This window comes from Centropristis striata, chromosome 4 (genome assembly GCF_030273125.1).
Source record: "Centropristis striata isolate RG_2023a ecotype Rhode Island chromosome 4, C.striata_1.0, whole genome shotgun sequence".
NCBI lineage: Eukaryota > Metazoa > Chordata > Actinopteri > Perciformes > Serranidae > Centropristis > Centropristis striata.
The window spans coordinates 25,346,839-25,366,537 of NC_081520.1; the positions used below are offsets into that span (position 1 = coordinate 25,346,839).

The window sequence follows — 19,699 nt, forward strand, 5'->3', positions numbered from 1 at the left end:
CTCTGCCGCTGAGACCATGTGAACCAGTAACTCTGCCTCTGAGACCATGCAAACCAATAACTCTCCCGCTAAGACCATGCGAACCGGCGACTGCCACTGAGACCATGCGAACCGGCAACTGCTACTGAGACCATGTGAACCGGCGACTGCCACCGAGACCATGCGAACCGGCGACTGTGTCGCTGAGAGACCATGTGAACCGGTGACTCTGTCGCTGAGACCATGTGAACCAGTAACTCTGCCGCTGAGACCATGTGAACCAGTAACTTTGTCGCTGAGACCATGTGAACCAGTAACTCTGCCTCTGAGACCATGCAAACCAATAACTCTCCCGCTAAGACCATGCGAACCGGCGACTGCCACTGAGACCATGCGAACCGGCGACTGCTACTGAGACCATGTGAACCGGCGACTGCCACCGAGACCATGCGAACCGGTGACTGTGTCGCTGAGAGACCATGTGAACCGGTGACTCTGTCGCTGAGACCATGTGAACCAGTAACTCTGCCGCTGAGACCATGTGAACCAGTAACTTTGTCGCTGAGACCATGTGAACCAGTAACTCTGCCTCTGAGACCATGCAAACCAATAACTCTCCCGCTAAGACCATGCGAACCGGCGACTGCCACTGAGACCATGCGAACCGCGACTGCTACTGAGACCATGTGAACCGGCGACTGCCACCGAGACCATGCGAACCGGCGACTGTGTCGCTGAGAGACCATGTGAACCGGTGACTCTGTCGCTGAGACCATGTGAACCAGTAACTCTGCCGCTGAGACCATGTGAACCAGTAACTTTGTCGCTGAGACCATGTGAACCAGTAACTTTGTCGCTGAGACCATGTGAACCAGTAACTCTGCCTCTGAGACCATGCAAACCAATAACTCTCCCGCTAAGACCATGCGAACCGGCGACTGCCACTGAGACCATGCGAACCGGCGACTGCTACTGAGACCATGTGAACCGGCGACTGCCACCGAGACCATGCGAACCGGCGACTGTGTCGCTGAGAGACCATGTGAACCGGTGACTCTGTCGCTGAGACCATGTGAACCAGTAACTCTGCCGCTGAGACCATGTGAACCAGTAACTTTGTCGCTGAGACCATGTGAACCAGTAACTTTGTCGCTGAGACCATGTGAACCAGTAACTCTGCCTCTGAGACCATGCAAACTAATAACTCTCCCGCTAAGACCATGCGAACCGGCGACTGCCACTGAGACCATGCGAACCGGTGACTGCTACTGAGACCATGTGAACCGGCGACTGCCACCGAGACCATGCGAACCGGCGACTGTGTCGCTGAGAGACCATGTGAACCGGTGACTCTGTCGCTGAGACCATGTGAACCAGTAACTCTGCCGCTGAGACCATGTGAACCAGTAACTTTGTCGCTGAGACCATGTGAACCAGTAACTCTGCCTCTGAGACCATGCAAACCAATAACTCTCCCGCTAAGACCATGCGAACCGGCGACTGCCACTGAGACCATGCGAACCGGCGACTGCTACTGAGACCATGTGAACCGGCGACTGCCACCGAGACCATGCGAACCGGCGACTGTGTCGCTGAGAGACCATGTGAACCGGTGACTCTGTCGCTGAGACCATGTGAACCAGTAACTCTGCCGCTGAGACCATGTGAACCAGTAACTTTGTCGCTGAGACCATGTGAACCAGTAACTCTGCCTCTGAGACCATGCAAACCAATAACTCTCCCGCTAAGACCATGCGAACCGGCGACTGCCACTGAGACCATGCGAACCGGCGACTGCTACTGAGACCATGTGAACCGGCGACTGCCACCGAGACCATGCGAACCGGCGACTGTGTCGCTGAGAGACCATGTGAACCGGTGACTCTGTCGCTGAGACCATGTGAACCAGTAACTCTGCCGCTGAGACCATGTGAACCAGTAACTTTGTCGCTGAGACCATGCAAACCAATAACTCTCCCGCTAAGACCATGCGAACCGGCGACTGCCACTGAGACCATGCGAACCGGCGACTGCTACTGAGACCATGTGAACCGGCGACTGCCACCGAGACCATGCGAACCGGCGACTGTGTCGCTGAGAGACCATGTGAACCGGTGACTCTGTCGCTGAGACCATGTGAACCAGTAACTCTGCCGCTGAGACCATGTGAACCAGTAACTTTGTCGCTGAGACCATGTGAACCAGTAACTCTGCCTCTGAGACCATGCAAACCAATAGCTCTCCCGCTAAGACCATGCGAACCGGCGACTGCCACTGAGACCATGCGAACCGGCGACTGCTACTGAGACCATGTGAACCGGCGACTGCCACCGAGACCATGCGAACCGGCGACTGTGTCGCTGAGAGACCATGTGAACCGGTGACTCTGTCGCTGAGACCATGTGAACCAGTAACTCTGCCGCTGAGACCATGTGAACCAGTAACTTTGTCGCTGAGACCATGTGAACCAGTAACTCTGCCTCTGAGACCATGCAAACCAATAACTCTCCCGCTAAGACCATGCGAACCGGCGACTGCCACTGAGACCATGCGAACCGGTGACTGCTACTGAGACCATGTGAACCGGCGACTGCTACTGAGACCATGTGAACCGGCGACTGCCACCGAGACCATGCGAACCGGCGACTGTGTCGCTGAGAGACCATGTGAACCGGTGACTCTGTCGCTGAGACCATGTGAACCAGTAACTCTGCCGCTGAGACCATGTGAACCAGTAACTTTGTCGCTGAGACCATGTGAACCAGTAACTCTGCCTCTGAGACCATGCAAACCAATAACTCTCCCGCTAAGACCATGCGAACCGGCGACTGCCACTGAGACCATGCGAACCGGCGACTGCTACTGAGACCATGTGAACCGGCGACTGCCACCGAGACCATGCGAACCGGCGACTGTGTCGCTGAGAGACCATGTGAACCGGTGACTCTGTCGCTGAGACCATGTGAACCAGTAACTCTGCCGCTGAGACCATGTGAACCAGTAACTTTGTCGCTGAGACCATGTGAACCAGTAACTCTGCCTCTGAGACCATGCAAACCAATAACTCTCCCGCTAAGACCATGCGAACCGGCGACTGCCACTGAGACCATGCGAACCGCGACTGCTACTGAGACCATGTGAACCGGCGACTGCCACCGAGACCATGCGAACCGGCGACTGTGTCGCTGAGAGACCATGTGAACCGGTGACTCTGTCGCTGAGACCATGTGAACCAGTAACTCTGCCGCTGAGACCATGTGAACCAGTAACTTTGTCGCTGAGACCATGTGAACCAGTAACTTTGTCGCTGAGACCATGTGAACCAGTAACTCTGCCTCTGAGACCATGCAAACCAATAACTCTCCTGCTAAGACCATGCGAACCGGCGACTGCCACTGAGACCATGCGAACCGGCGACTGCTACTGAGACCATGCAAACCAATAACTTTCCCGCTAAGACCATGCGAACCGGCGACTGCCACTGAGACCATGCGAACGGGCGACTGCTACTGAGACCATGCGAACCGGCGACTGTGTCGCTGAGAGACCATGTGAACCGGTGACTCTGTCACTGAGACCATGTGAACCAGTAACTCTGCCGCTGAGCCCATGTGAACCAGTAACTTTGTCGCTGAGACCATGTGAACCAGTAACTCTGCCTCTGAGACCATGAAAACCAGTAACTCTCCCGCTAAGACCATGCGAACCGGCGACTGTGTCGCTGAGAGACCATGTGAACCGGTGACTCTGTCGCTGAGACCATGTGAACCAGTAACTCTGCCGCTGAGACCATGTGAACCAGTAACTTTGTCGCTGAGACCATGTGAACCAGTAACTTTGTCGCTGAGACCATGTGAACCAGTAACTCTGCCTCTGAGACCATGCAAACCAATAACTCTCCTGCTAAGACCATGCGAACCGGCGACTGCCACTGAGACCATGCGAACCGGCGACTGCTACTGAGACCATGCGAACCGGCGACTGCTACTGAGACCATGTGAACCGGCGACTGCCACCGAGACCATGCGAACCGGCGACTGTGTCGCTGAGAGACCATGTGAACCGGTGACTCTGTCGCTGAGACCATGTGAACCAGTAACTCTGCCGCTGAGACCATGTGAACCAGTAACTTTGTCGCTGAGACCATGTGAACCAGTAACTTTGTCGCTGAGACCATGTGAACCAGTAACTCTGCCTCTGAGACCATGCAAACCAATAACTCTCCCGCTAAGACCATGCGAACCGGCGACTGCCACTGAGACCATGTGAACCGGCGACTGCCACCGAGACCATGCGAACCGGCGACTGTGTCGCTGAGAGACCATGTGAACCGGTGACTCTGTCGCTGAGACCATGTGAACCAGTAACTCTGCCGCTGAGACCATGTGAACCAGTAACTCTGCCTCTGAGACCTTGCAAACCAATAACTCTCCTGCTAAGACCATGCGAACCGGCGACTGCCACTGAGACCATGCGAACCGGCGACTGCTACTGAGACCATGTGAACCGGCGACTGCCACCGAGACCATGCGAACCGGCGACTGTGTCGCTGAGAGACCATGTGAACCGGTGACTCTGTCGCTGAGACCATGTGAACCAGTAACTCTGCCGCTGAGACCATGTGAACCAGTAACTTTGTCGCTGAGACCATGTGAACCAGTAACTCTGCCTCTGAGACCATGCGAACCGGCGACTGCTACTGAGACCATGTGAACCGGCGACTGCCACCGAGACCATGCGAACCGGCGACTGTGTCGCTGAGAGACCATGTGAACCGGTGACTCTGTCGCTGAGACCATGTGAACCAGTAACTCTGCCGCTGAGACCATGTGAACCAGTAACTTTGTCGCTGAGACCATGTGAACCAGTAACTTTGTCGCTGAGACCATGTGAACCAGTAACTCTGCCTCTGAGACCATGCAAACCAATAACTCTCCCGCTAAGACCATGCGAACCGGCGACTGCCACCGAGACCATGCGAACCGGCGACTGCTACTGAGACCATGTGAACCGGCGACTGCCACCGAGACCATGCGAACCGGCGACTGTGTCGCTGAGAGACCATGTGAACCGGTGACTCTGTCGCTGAGACCATGTGAACCAGTAACTCTGCCGCTGAGACCATGTGAACCAGTAACTTTGTCGCTGAGACCATGTGAACCAGTAACTCTGCCTCTGAGACCATGCAAACCAATAACTCTCCCGCTAAGACCATGCGAACCGGCGACTGCCACTGAGACCATGCGAACCGGCGACTGCTACTGAGACCATGTGAACCGGCGACTGCCACCGAGACCATGCGAACCGGCGACTGTGTCGCTGAGAGACCATGTGAACCGGTGACTCTGTCGCTGAGACCATGTGAACCAGTAACTCTGCCGCTGAGACCATGTGAACCAGTAACTTTGTCGCTGAGACCATGTGAACCAGTAACTTTGTCGCTGAGACCATGTGAACCAGTAACTCTGCCTCTGAGACCATGCAAACCAATAACTTTCCCGCTAAGACCATGCGAACCGGCGACTGCCACTGAGACCATGCGAACCGGCGACTGCTACTGAGACCATGTGAACCGGCGACTGCCACCGAGACCATGCGAACCGGCGACTGTGTCGCTGAGAGACCATGTGAACCGGTGACTCTGTCGCTGAGACCATGTGAACCAGTAACTCTGCCGCTGAGACCATGTGAACCAGTAACTTTGTCGCTGAGACCATGTGAACCAGTAACTCTGCCTCTGAGACCATGCAAACCAACAGCTCTCCCGCTAAGACCATGCGAACCGGCGACTGCCACTGAGACCATGCGAACGGGCGACTGCTACTGAGACCATGTGAACCGGCGACTGCCACCGAGACCATGCGAACCGGCGACTGTGTCGCTGAGAGACCATGTGAACCGGTGACTCTGTCGCTGAGACCATGTGAACCAGTAACTCTGCCGCTGAGCCCATGTGAACCAGTAACTTTGTCGCTGAGACCATGTGAACCAGTAACTCTGCCTCTGAGACCATGAAAACCAGTAACTCTCCCGCTAAGATCATGCGAACCGGCGACTGCCACTGAGACCATGCGAACCGGCGACTGTGTCGCTGAGAGACCATGTGAACCGGTGACTCTGTCGCTGAGACCATGTGAACCAGTAATTCAGCCGCTGAGACCATGCGAACCAGTAACTCTCCCGCTAAGACCATGCGAACCGGCGACTGCCACTGAGACCATGCGAACCGGCGACTGCTACTGAGACCATGTGAATCGGCGACTGCCACCGAGACCATGCGAACTGGCGACTGTGTCGCTGAGAGACCATGTGAACCGGTGACTGTCGCTGAGACCATGTGAACCAGTAACTCTGAGACCATGTGAACCAGTAACTTTGTCGCTGAGACCCTGTGAACCACTAACTCTGCCTCTGAGACCATGCGAACCATTAACTCTGCCGCTGAGACCATGCGAACCGCCGACTGCCACTGAGACCATGCAAACCGGCGACTGCCACTGAGACTACTATGTACTAAAATACTATGTATCAATTTCTTTAAATGAGATTTGAATTTAAAGTAAAAAATAAATATTTCACCTGAAATGAATATATTATTGATGTAGTTTTATTAAGGATGTTTAACCCATCATTTCAGGACTGTCAATAATTTTTTATTTTATACAATGAGACTTGAAGAAGTTTATTATTGTGTTTGTGGTAATCTACATTTGAATGTCATTATAGTTATGTTTTAGAAGATAAAACTAATATTAATTGCAAAATTAATGTCATTGAAAATAATGTTAATGTCATTGAAAGGCCTTGAAAATCTACCATTGTTTTTTTTGCTTGTTTGATGTCCTTCTCTCTGGGTCAGGAATTGCAAAACTATCGTAAAATTTTGAAGCAACCAAGTAGATTGATACTTGTGTATACAGATAGCTTTCCCCTGAGACACCGGTGTTGGTCTCTTGCATGCAATGTTTAGACTTACCCTCTCCGCCCCCTTCCCAGAAACAACAATTACAAATCTCACAAAAGTTTTGTTAATCTAAAAAGTTACCATCATGATGTAACCTCTCCTTGGATGGAAGTGCGTGCAATGGTTGGTTTAAAAAAAAAAAGAATATGATGTTTAGTATGATTGATTTGCATTAAGTTATGTATTTAAATATACATTTCATGTTTGTGTTTGTTGAAATGGAAGACATACAATGTTTTGTGTATCACTTTGTGCAGAATTAACAATTAAAGATTTTTTTAAAAAGACTATCTTTTCAACTGGTGAACGGGGGCAAGTGGGTCCAGAGGTCATCCAGCTGTTCTTGGACTGTGGGGGTGTCTGTATTTTCAGAACCTGATGACACACAATACCAAATTTATTCATACATTATAAATACTCAATTGTGAATTAATATTTTATTATTCAAAGGAAGTAGTTAAGACAGCAGATTGTATTATCAGGCCATGTCTGTGTCCACTGTGATGGGGAAAAAAACAAACCCATACCTTGTAGAATGGAGAAGGAGTTGTGGGTGCGTTATCCATCATCCACAGCCGGCTGGTTGACGGAGGTCTTTGAGGTACCCCATGGTCGGAAGTGGTTGGGCTAAGTGGGGCAGGATCTGCAAGGTCGAGACTTGTCCAACGCACTTTCTGAGCGCGGCATCTTGGAAGCAGTGGTCTTCCTCGTCTCACTTGGTCCTGCAATATACAATAGCCTGTACAACAATAACTCACAAAATAACACAATTGTAACAATAATATGCAACTGTAAGTGATCTGAACTGAATTAATTTGCTAACTTAACTGTCCCTAGACCAGCATAAAAAGCTAAACTATACAAACTAAATACTCTACTATAAACCTAACCTACTCCTAACCTAACCTAAATATAAATGTGCAAAAAATATGAAAAGTTAGCTTAGTCTGTCTTGAAGATGCTGGACACAGGAAACCTGGAAAAGTCAGAAAATACAGTGACTTCTATACTATATATTGAGGACCACATGCTGAAAAATCTGCATCATGTGAAATACTTATTCTGATGTGAAACAACAACATGGTGATGGCTTCTCAGGTTTTAGCCTACAAAATAAATAAATACATTAATGAGACAGCAATACTTAATTAGATGAGAGTTTGACCAAGCGTCAATTAATGAATGAACATTATTGTTACCAATTTTTTTTTTACTAGTTACTAGTTTTTCTATTTTCCCCCATTCTCTGATTTAAAAATGAATAAATACATGAATAATACTAATAATATTGATTATCCCAAATACACCTTTCCTTCAGATATATTTGTATATCACTATACATGACATCACAGAACAGTGGTTGAAAGTTCTTTATGAATAATAATTTCAGTGTTTCTCAACATTACAAAAGCATTTTTTTTTAAATTGCTTACCTGAAAAGGTGAAGACAAACAACTGAATGCTGAAGGTCAACGAAGAACTGGATACTCAAGTCTCTTAGGTGAAGTAGTGTTTATCTAGAACAGGATGACAACCGTGAGCATTGCAGCAATGTAATAATAATGTGTAATTAATGTTTTAAATAACTGAATTAATGTATCACTTATTCATAAAAGTATGAAGTTCAGTATGAAGCTGAATATAATCATTAGAATTAAATACACACATAGCACCTCTAGAAACACAGCAAAATTTTCAGCATATGTGCCCCTCTGCATCCTTTATAGATAATATAAATTTTAACTTTCCTCATACATTTTTACGTGTTTTATACATTTTTATAGCACCCATGGTCCTCAGGGGTCAAAAAGGACCTCATGACATTAGACTGGTTTTAGGAAATGTAGAAAAAAATTTTACCAACTTTTTTTTCACCTTTTAAGGTAGGTAAAAAAATTATATTTCATTTTCATATTTTTTTCATTATTATTGGTCAATTTTATTCAAATATACAAATATCAAAACATAAGTTTCACCAAAAGTTGACATGACCTACTCTGTGCATTCCCATCAAGAATTATTTTTTTCCATTACTATTGAAAAAAGTATTCAGGGTTTTTTTTAAACTTTTTTCTCTCTTGAAATGAGACCTAATTTAAGCCATTAATGGCTATGACTCTGGTATTACAAATACACCTTATTACATAATAACCTCTATTATCAAAATAGTACTGCAGTATTAATATCAGAAGAAAACAGCACCACTTGAGGACACACACACACACACACACACACATGAATTAATCCAAAGCTGTTTAAGCCTACATTTTCAACTTCCAATCAATCTCTCTCTCTCTCTCTCTCTCTCTCTCTCTCTCTCTCTCTCTCTCTCTCTCTCTCACACACACACACACACACACACACACACACACACACACACACACACACACAGAGAGAGAGAGAGTACATTAATATTAGTCATAGGAGCACATACTTCAGGTACCAGTTGACATGTCAAATTGGAAAAAAGAAATGGTAATATGTTTGGGTTATAGTCTGCTAACAGTAGTGAGTAACATTGACATTGACACAATGTAAATCTTAAATGGTGAAGTAAAGTACTAGTTCATCATTACAGTAAATGTCTACAGCCCTGACTCCATGGTTAAATGTATATCCCCATGATTGTCTTTTCTTTTTAACCTCTCATTACCAAGTGACATGAGTTTCAGTTTAATATTATCCAAATATACCGAATGTTCAAATTTAGCCATTGATGAGTATGACATTGGTATTACTATTACACCTTATTACATAAGAATACCAAAACATCCTCACAAAAAACAGAACTATTATCAAGAAGCTACCATCAAAATCCACATACAATTAGCTACATATCACAGTTTTTTTTTTTAAATAGTCAGGCCAACATTGTACACAAACCCTACATTAAAAATGGCATTTAGACAACATTAATCAAGGAAAATAGCATAAGCTGGCAAATTTTTAGCATTATTATATTATTATTAGCATAATGACACCTTCCCAGATAGACACAAGACAAAACACAGCAATCATAAACTGTTGTGGCCTAGATTATCAACTCACAATGCATTATAGGCTGTCTGTCAGTAGCATCAAATCAGTCAAACCATGCAATGCACTCTTAGAATCAATAGTGTTTGCTAACACCAGACACATCTACTGTTATAACAACTGTTAGCATCATGGTAACTGTAACATGGAGTAACTGTAAAGATATTCTGCCTCGACGGACCATTTATAAATTGCTTCGACATGATGCTAAAGCTAGCTCGCTAGAGAGCGCTAGCTCAGACCTAAGACCAGTCGGCGCGAATAAATTAGCAAAATAAAATGACAAACATCGTCCAAATGAAACTCAAATAACTTGCAACTACATTTCACAAAAATGTCCACAGTAGTTTAAAAGTTCAAATATGAAAATGCTAACATTATAAGGCACAATTGTAACGTAGTATGCTAGTAGTATGTCTTCTTACCTCAGACGAAAAGCCAGAGAGGCCGAGTCCCGCCAGCTTTGATGTAAATCCTGTCGGATTTACATCAAAGCCAAAACACAAGAAGCCAATCAGATTCGCCCCATAACTGTGCTCCAATCCTGTGATTCCCAACAGCTGTTCCGCGGCACACAAGTGTGCCGTAAGAAATCATCATGTGTGCCGTGGAAGATTATCCAATCTCTAAGTGAGCGGCGTGAAGTGAGCGGCAGAACAATTAAATGCTCTTCCAACAGAGTGCAGTGTATCAGTGAATCTCACGAATTCACGCGTAATCAAGTGATATAACCGGAAGAGAATCAACATCTCATTAATGACTGGAGACAAATCCAGGGACTCTGCTGTATGAAATCTTCCTCCAGAAAATGCTAACTACAGACGCTCGAGTGTTTTTAATTTCACCGCCGTTATAACCGGAGCTCTACTGAGAGCACAACACTCAGTACAGCGGCATCAATCCACCGCAGTGACAGACAGGCAGTGAGACAGGTCAAGTGAAGTCAGCAGGTATTAAGTCATCAACTATGTCCATACTCCAAAACAAACCGTATACACAAACACAATAATTGAAACGCAGCTGTCCGACTCTGTCCCTCTGTGAGCCTCTTATTAAACACACCTTTCACCTCAAACAGCAGCCCTCATAAATACCCTCACCACTCTGAGCCTAAACATGAACATATCTGCAGCTCAGCATTGGTCTTAAATGACTGTCAAAAATGAAAAAGTAACCACAATAATATTAAAAAAAACACCTGTCTTAAAACCCAAATAATTCCATATTTCCAATTCAATAATTACCGTGACTCCACGTTCTCCACGTCAGTCAGTCGGGTTATCCTAAATTCCGCGACCTCCCTCACCACATCTTGCAGGCTATATTCTTGTGATGTGTGCAGTTTAGCATGCGCTATTCCTTTACTTGGCCTAACTGCTTCAAATGCGTCTCCATGTGTAGTGGCAGATTTTTAAAATAAAAAAAAGCAGCTTCTGCTCAACAGAAGTATTGACAGTAGCTAGCTAAAAAAAAAAAAATCATGTTGTCACCCAGACTTCTCAGACATGTTTTGCATCACACTCTTTCGTCCACAAGAAAACGTGTTCTTTCAACCTAGCCGGCCATTTGATGTCATTGTTAGCTAACTAATGTTAGCTAGTAATTAGCTATTACCGTTAGCATGGAGCGACAAAAATTAAAACGTTTTCGTCTGATAACTATTGAAAATGGAAACATTGTTCGCATCTTCTCCATCATATTCCTGTCTCACCTTTACCGTTTATTTATTATATTTCACGTTAAACCACCGGCGATTACTGACGTTAGTTAGCTTGACCTAGTTACCTGCTGTTGACAGGACGCTCCGGTGTCTCCGCTCGGACATCCTTCAGGGACAGCACGTCCTCCTCCCGGCACAGTACTCCAAATGTGCGAACATTTGTTACACATGCTTCACCACGCATGGTATGGTCCAGATCAGCCTCCTGACAGCAGGTAGACTGAGGACACACCGACACCAGGTGCTGCCGAGCTCCGCCCCCCAAACGAGCTCCGGCTCCACATCCTCCTCTCTCCGGACCACCGCTCCAGTCTCTGATCAGAAAGTCTTCCAATGTGTGTGGGCTGTCTGAGAAGACTGACATAAATTAAGACGACCGCCATCCTCTGCTTCAGAGACACAGCCTGCACCGCTGGACTGCAGGTCTCTGCTCGGTGTCACTGCAAACCCTTCGATCTAACACTTTAACTACTGTATGATCATTTAGAAACAAGAAACAGCATTTTTTAACATTTTCATTATCAGTGATGAAGCGTAGGGTTGTGGTCGTGAACGTCATGAAACAACCGTTGTTGTTGTTTAGATGATGCCACCGCTACCAGCTGTCAGCAGTAAACTGAAAAGGCACCCACGTGGAGGGCTGGAAAATGACCAATCATAAGAGGCCTGGGGTCAGCCTTGGCCCCGCCCCCAATGTGTAAAGAGTCCTCGCTCCGCGGGAGCAGAGCTCCACCGCGAGCGAGCACGGGGAGAGTCTGCTTCATTCAGTTGCTGAATATGTGCGCGAAGATCAAACGGTGACTCAAATATGACGCTATAGTCCAACTCTGCCTGCTCACTGTGGCGGAACTGTCTCCACCAGTAGTTCAGTTCAGTTGATTGCTCTGCTGTGATTGGTCAACTCCACCTGGCCACCTGGTTGCTTAGCTACCAAAGCCGCCCTTTTTGATTAGCCACGCCCCCTTTCATAACTAATAATCTGTTTGTCCTAGAAACTTGTATAAGGTGTCAGATTACTCGGCAGAGTTCCTGTTTAATAGGTGGTTGATTACCCCGCCCCTTTTGAGTAGCCACGCCCCCTTTTACTAACTAATGAACCGTTTGTCCTAGAAACTTGTATGAGGTGTCTGTGAACTCAGGACAGAGTCCCTGTTTAACTGCTGATTTAATCAACGAGAATCAAGAGCCAGAGGCAAGCACACAATCAAAATTTCTTTAGAAATTTTCTAGTTATTATCTACAATTCTAGATTTCAATTAATTTCTTATTGCGGTTATAACCAGTGGTGTAACGCTGTTACTAACGCCATTATTTTTGGCTGTAACGAGTAATGTAGTTGATAACCTTCTGATATTCAGTAATGGTGTTACAAATACTAGAATTTAAATGGTTAATTATTCCTTCCTTTGTGCAAAGAGCAGAACACTTAGTGGGAGTGGGACGTGGCACAAGTAAACCAAATATACCGTAATGTTACTTTACACAGCAGCTGTTTGTGATGTGAGTTGCTTTCAGAAATGGAAAAAACAGACATTATTCTCCCGCTTCGAGATCAAGGATAAGAATATGGTGGTGAGATGTTGTTTATGTGAAGGTGCTAAAACTTTATTCACATCAAATATTAGCAATTCTAATCTTCAGAAGCACCTTGCAAAACAACTCGCTACCACGAAGCTAGTCGCTAAGGACAATAGCTCAAACAGGAACATAAAGGATATGTATACTGGGGAAAAAAATCCAATACTCATTTGTATCATTCATGCATGTTTGATGAATTGTAACCCAGTGCTACAGCTATGAAAATGTGTGAAAACATTGCATTCCATTGCTGTTTCCTTTAAAATACATGAATCCAGCGTGCAGCAACAGACAAACAAAATGAGCACCACATTCAGAAAGTCAGAGTGTACTTCAAAAAGAGAAGCAGTTTCAAAACAAAGATAATGATCCCTTGTATTGATGCTCCAAGAGAAAATGAGGATTTGGATGTGTTATTTTCTTTTGGATACATCTTTTCTTTTGGAGACATCATCCTCTATTGTTTTCTCACAGCGTGTGGCCCACTGCCTAAATTAGGAGACAGCTTGTTGCTTTTGATTTCTAACTGTTTTGTTATATCGCTGGAAACCTGTTTGTGTAGCCAGTTTTACAAAGTAGTGATCAGTTAGTGAAGCATACAACAGCAGTAAAGATTTAACGGAATTTATCCCAATATGTGGAAAAGTCCTTGCAATGTAACAGGTCCCTTGAGAAATAAAGATCCCAGAACAATCTGAATACTAAATAATGATAAGCATAATAACTGATTTCTTGGGAAGGTGTATAAAAAGCATGGGACTTATAAGGACATTTCGTGTGTCATGTCTGCGCCATGTAACGATCTGTTTGTATTCCCAACTCATAGGCTCACTCAGGACTCCTTGGTGTCACTTTGATGATGGTCCACTCCATCTGAGTTCAAAAACAACTACCTGCTTATGTTTAGTAAAAGATCATGGTTTAGGTTAAAAAAATAGGTAGGATTTGTGCCGTAAAATTGAGCATGTTGGTTTAGTCAACAAGTTTTCAAGGGTCACCAGAACATAAGTTAAAAAACGTGATTCATGTAACTTATGTAACTTTGTTTACTTTTTTTTCCACACTGGAAAACATGCAAACCCCGCCCTCCCGGGTGGAAGCTCGCCATTTGTTCGACCCATCCAGGACTGGACTGGCCATCTGACATAAAGGGCAAATGCCCGGTGGATCGGCAAGACTTTTGGGCCAAACAACTTGAAAAAACAAACAAAACGAAAAATATATATTTTTTTATTATATCTTTTGGTTGACTGATTGCCCAATGTCCAATAAAACAGGTAGAGGGAGGGCCGAAAGCCAGGGCCCCCTCCTCCTTGGCCCCTTCTGCTGTCAATCAGCCAGTCACGTCACGGCCGGCAGTCTCATTGGCCAATGGTTAATAAAGATCAGGTTTAGGGAGGGCCGAGAGCCCTCCTCCTTGGGTCCATCGGCTGTCAATCAATCAGTCAGTCACGGCACAGCCAGAAAATAAAAATGTAAGAGAAATGCATAGAAGTAGTGTTAAATTTGCTAGTAGAACATTTCTGTCTCTGCAGGCTAATTTGCTCACCCAAACGATCTTTTTAGATATGTAAACATTTGTTTCTTGAGAATTAGTAGAACACCATTTTAAAGTGAGCATGGAGTTTCCACTGTACTTTTACAGTACTTTGTGTTGTTTAATTTTTTCCCTGCAGGCCTATTATCTTGCTTTGTTGTGCTGCATGTTATTGCATTTATATTAAAAAGTGAAAGTTATCCATTCTGACTTCCTGTGTTTTGACACTCTAGGATGAGAGCCATCTTAGGTAGCCTAAATGTAGTGTAGTGTGGAGTGATATAGTTCAGATATCTACATGGTTAGGAGAGCACTAAGATACTTGGTGAGTTATCAGTTGTGGTGGGCCGGTCGTGGCAAAAATGCCAGGGCTGATTATTTGTCCCAGTCCAGCCCTGGACCCATCCACCACCCCTGCCCCCAAATGAAGGCGGAAATCCGACATTTTTAATTTGCTTCGCCATCAATTGCTACTACGTCAGCAAGATGGTGGCAGACCTATTGAATTGGAGGTTGAAATACATCAATATCGCTTGTTTGTCACTGCCTGTACTCACGACTTGAATTGATGTCTTTGACAGGAGAACAGGCTGGTTAAGTAGTCAATGTTGACTTGTGTTTTTCAAACCACCCACCCATGTCCTTCTACCGATGCAACTTTCTCGCTCTTTATTACATCACCTGACTTCCTGAGCACTTGCCCTGAGCAACTTATATTGAGAAGATGTGCAAACATCAAAAACAAATAAGTAGTTATAACACACTCAAGAAACTGACACATTTTTTTATTCCCCATTTGTTAATACCAGTGTTGAAAAAAAATGCGGCAGGAAATCTCAAAGCATTGACTGGTTATCACATCCTGCTAAACAACACACTTAAAAAACCCAATCATAATAACTACAACAAACATTAGTGGCAATTTTCACAGGCTTGATCTGTTTCTGTGTTGCCGGTGTTGACAACATAACCAGACCAGGATGCTACGCTGAAAGAAATATTACTTTTCTAAACTCCTATCCTTCTACTGTGAAAACTAAAACTCCCAAATTTGAGGGCAGACTCAAAACATGCTCAAGGGCTTGCATATCCCATGTGGCCCTGTAGTGCCTCAGGATCACCCACATGGAGCTGGAGGATGTGGCTGTTAAAGAACAATGTCTGACTCTTTACTTGTCCTGCAACCACAATGACCTGAACACGGGGTAATGGGTGAAAGATGGATGGATGGATTGATGAGTTGAATTATTTAGGGTTGTGTCTGTGTACCTTCTTGTAGCTAACAGCAGGAAAACTTGAGGTGACTGTCAAAGCTATGACACTTTCCACCTTCAAGGCAAGGCCCGTGCTTAGGACTTGATCAGTGGCAAACAAAGAAGCCGAGAAATCAATGCAACAACAACACCTGCTTCACTCCTTGACCAAATCAATGTTAGTCTGAGATGGTTTTTCTTGCCACGATTTATTGAAGCAATTCGCCCCCTTACATGAGGAGGAAATGTGGTTTGTCCTTAAGCTGCCCTTGCAGGCACTCTTCATTGCTCCACACACCTCTCCACTTGTATGTCAACCCCACAAAATCCCCACAGCAATCATTTATTGGAGATGTTTTTAGCCTTTATATATCAAGGCAAGCAATCAAATATGATGAGCTTCCCCCAGTGGAGCAACTCTAGCTTTATTACCTTCCCAAGCATTGGAGAGTTATGCTCATTCTTTATCCTGATTTTCTGGCTGGTTTGACAATTTCAACTGGTGATCAATTCATCAAAAGTCACTTCTTCTAATCTGTAGACCAAAGCATAAGCCGCACCACATACTGGGAGCATCATTGTGTTTGACGCATACTGTTTGCTGTTCTCGTCTCATTTCTCATGCATCTGTCACTGAACTCTTGTGTATTATATTGTAGACACAAAAAATGCTGCAAACATCTGTGGAACATGAATAAATAAAAAGTTAGGCACAGCTGCATGTTGATTTGTTTTCCTGGACAGCGCAGCATTTTAGTGCTGACTTGGCACCGCTGAGGATTTTAATACACACTCTCACAAACAAACACACATAAGGATGTTTTGCTTCGGTGTCAGATTCATATTGGGCAAAACAAAAGCTATTTTCAGGGCACATTCATGCAGTAAATACTCAGTCAAAATGTATGTTGTAGATGTAAAGGAACTCAACCTGTCTTGTTTTCTGCCTAAAAACAGATATACTGTATATTACTGTCTATGTGTAACTGACAGAACATATATAAAAAAGTACTCCAATCTCATACTTAAAACTACTCAGTCATACATCAATGTACATCATTAATGTGTTAGTAGCAGTTTATAGAGGTAGCTACTTAGAAGGCATGATGCTAAATCAAAATTCTCACTGCTAATTTCAAGTCTTGTAAATTACATGTAAATTATGGCCTATTTAGAGTAACATAAGGCACGTTTCCATCAGCTTGAAAAGACTGCTGTGGGAGGACTGGGCCACTTATTGGTGCTTTGGGAAGGCGCCTGCTACTCATTAAGAAGAGTAGGAATAAGTCTCCAATAATACCAGAAAAAGTCGCTAGATTTGTCTGTAGTCACTTTTTTTTTAAAAAGAGTCACTAGAGGGATCTCCATAGTTGCTAAATATAGCGTCAAAGTCGCCAAGTTGGCAACACTGTTTGTCGTGTTGGTCTGTTGTCACATTCGAACTCCGTTGGATAGCCGATACAAAAGCACCTGTATGGGAACAGAGGCTGAGGGGAACTAATTAGTGGGCTTAGCCAAAACACACAGCCTCTTTTGGTTGAGAAAAAAAAATCAAGATTGCGACGGCCAAGATGCCAAACTCCAGGATTTGAAACAGTAGTCCACAAACCAATGGGTGACGTCACAGGGGCTTCTTCTTTTGTACAGTCTGATTGTAAAGCATACTGCACAGTGGGTAAACTGGCAGTCTTGTTAACAGTTTGAGCATCCCATGTGCATGTACCATTGCATTAGGCATTCTGGTTCTTACACAAACAAATACAATATAGCATAACTAGTTGAAAAATAAGCAGCTTGTTGTTCAATGAAAAATTAATAAAATAAATGTAAGAAGCTTTGTATACATTTTGACTTCCCAGTGGAAGCTGCAGCTTAAGTGTTTAGCTTAAGCACCACTGACATCAAACTGCCAGAGCAAATGTACAATTGATTTGTGCCGCAAAACCTTAAAAAACAGACGAGTCATCTAAAAGTGGGAGAAAAAGGGCATTGCATGACATCATAGTTAGAGGTGAAATTGTAAAATAGGGCATGTTATCGGGGGTTTGACAGATTTTAATTCCTGGACCACCTGAGAAAACAGGAGTTAAGAGAAAAAAAATTAATACATCCTCCCTCATGTACGGCTGAGGTGCCCTTGATCAAGACAGGAAACAGCCCCTTCGCTCCAGTGGAGCTGCTGATTGGCCGACTGTGGTTGCGCTGGGAAACCCCCAGACATGTCGTTGCCTTGAATACATGTAACACTGTGTATATGAAGTGCAGAAAAAAAGACATGCATGGTAATAGGACTCGGGTAAAGGTTTAAAAGAAGGTGAAGAAATTATTATTTATTCACGACTGTGTGTGTGTGTTGATTTTCCAATTGATGTTTTTGATTTCTTTCAGCGCATTTTACTCTGTTTGAACACAAACTGGCTCTTGTCTTTAGTGAGACTTCTCCATGTGAATCTTGGCATGATGTCAATAATGTATCGTATTTAATGTACAGTCAGAAGCATAATTTATTTAAGTGCTGAAACAAGAATATCTCCCTCTGAACAATTGATCTTCACATCAATAAAGTGGATTGAATTACCTTTTTAACCTTGCCATCCTTGCTATAAACCTACAGAAAAGGGAAATCAGCAACACACTGAAGTGCATTTGCACTTAACACACATCCACATCTTTACATCTGGGAGCTGCGTTCAGTCAACCATAATCTTACCGCGCTGTCACTCAGCACATGTTGGGGGTTAAATGCCTGACTTCAGTGCTTGACATTGCATGCTGTGGAAGAGTTTCTCATGATATTACCGGTGGTTAGTCCAGGCATTCAGTTACAGCTGTATGAATTTTATATTTTATGTTTAAAACAAGATAATCAATATAAAACAAATGTTGTTCCCCATTCAGTTTCACAAGAATGCTCTTGTTTATTCTTGTTTTATAAATCCGGTGTACCCTGACTGTAATAGGTTGAGTATAGTTTAGCAAAATGTTGAATATATATTAAGGAGCTTTCAGTCAGTTTTGGTAGTGGTAGTGGTTCACTTTTTGTTAGGTCACTGCCAGCTTTGTTCACATTGAAAACCCCACAAACACAGTTCCAGCTATTTTTGAAAACAGGTCTTACTTCCGACGTCATTATGCAATATTACTGCACAAATCCCAAACTATTCAGGGACAGCGAGGGATTAGTGTTGAGATTTTGGGAATATGTAACATATGTCAGCTATAGTCCTTTAATCAGACACTGGCGACGCACATAATTCCTCATCTGTCCACTGTGCATTTCCCTCTACTGCATTTATTAAAGATCTAAAGTGAGATGAGCTTTGATCCTGTGATGAAACAAAAAAATGGCTGAATTCAATATTTCAGATTTTGTTTGTGCATGTGTGTGTGTGTGAGAGAGAGAGAGGCTGGTGGAAAGAGAGGGGGCTAAAAGGAGCGTCTTTGTTTGTTTGAAGCCAGTGCTTCATTGATTACCTCACCGGTTTCAAGGTAGCTGAGGATTTTCCTTTTCCTGCATTTTCTCACAAAGCTTTCTGCAGGTCTCCCACTGCACACCAGTAACCTCATCCATAAATTTGAAACAAACCTGCCTTGCAAGCAAATTGCGAGCTTGTGAGGCGAAACTGCAAACT

General features: G+C 44.5%; 1 long non-coding RNA gene across 3 annotated transcripts; it reads right to left on the reverse strand.

The window, feature by feature from the left end:
• Positions 1-6,597: 6,597 nt before the first annotated feature.
• On the reverse strand, positions 6,598-11,893 carry LOC131969602 (uncharacterized). 3 transcript variants are annotated; one of them, XR_009394135.1, is made up of 4 exons: positions 11,765-11,893; positions 8,377-8,460; positions 7,471-8,049; positions 6,598-7,318 (listed from the first exon to the last, which is right to left on the reverse strand). It is a non-coding gene; the product is annotated as an uncharacterized LOC131969602 (long non-coding RNA). The 3 variants fall into 3 exon arrangements; XR_009394136.1 differs by lacking the exon at positions 11,765-11,893 and adding an exon at positions 11,224-11,375; XR_009394137.1 differs by lacking the exon at positions 11,765-11,893 and adding an exon at positions 10,405-10,446.
• Between the last annotated feature and the right edge of the window lie 7,806 nt (positions 11,894-19,699).